This window comes from Brienomyrus brachyistius, unplaced genomic scaffold (genome assembly GCF_023856365.1).
Source record: "Brienomyrus brachyistius isolate T26 unplaced genomic scaffold, BBRACH_0.4 scaffold516, whole genome shotgun sequence".
Lineage (NCBI taxonomy): Eukaryota > Metazoa > Chordata > Actinopteri > Osteoglossiformes > Mormyridae > Brienomyrus > Brienomyrus brachyistius.
The window spans coordinates 50,051-51,051 of record NW_026042791.1 but is presented as its reverse complement, the minus strand read 5'-3'; positions in this window follow the sequence as shown (position 1 = coordinate 51,051).

Sequence of the window (1,001 nt, the reverse complement as noted above, 5' to 3'; positions counted from 1 at the left end):
CCATCCCTCCTTTATGGAGAACTGCGTTATTTTTATTGTCTATTGCAAAAAAATAACACAAAAAAACTATATATATATATACACACATATATATTTATGGGTGTATCGAGACTAGTTGGTCATTATGGATAACTAAGTTGCACTAAAATTGGGTGAGCAGGCAAGGCATGTCACCCAGGTTGTGTGACAATTATTTTATATAAATGTATATATATATTCCCTCCACCACCCCTCCTTTACGGAGGACTGCTTTATTATTAATATCCATTGCGAAAAAAAAACACAAGAAAAAGAAAAAATATCTATATATATATATACATATATATATATATATATATACATATATACATATATATATACATATATACATATATATATACATATATACATATATATATATATATGGGTGTGTCGAGACTAGATGGTCAGTATGGATAACTAAGGTGCACTAAAATTGGGTGAGCAGGCAAGGCATGTCACCCAGGTTGTGTGACAATTATTTTATATATATGTATATATATATTCCATCCACCATCCCTCTTTTATGGAGAACTGCGTTATTTTTATTGTCTATTGCAAAAAAAAAAAAAAACTATATATATATATATATATATACATATATATTTATGGGTGTATCGAGACTAGATGGTCATTATGGATAACTAAGGTGCACTAAAATTGGGTGAGCAGGCAAGGCATGTCACCCCAGTTGTGTGACAATTATTTTATATAAATGTATATATATATTCCCTCCACCACCCCTCCTTTACGGAGGACTGCTTTATTATTAATATCCATTGCGAAAAAAAAAACACAAGAAAAAGAAAAAATATCTATATATATATACATATATATATATATATATATATGGGTGTGTCGAGACTAGATGGTCAGTATGGATAACTAAGGTGCACTAAAATTGGGTGAGCAGGCAAGGCATGTCACCCAGGTTGTGTGACAATTATTTTATATATATATGTATATATATATTCCATCCACCA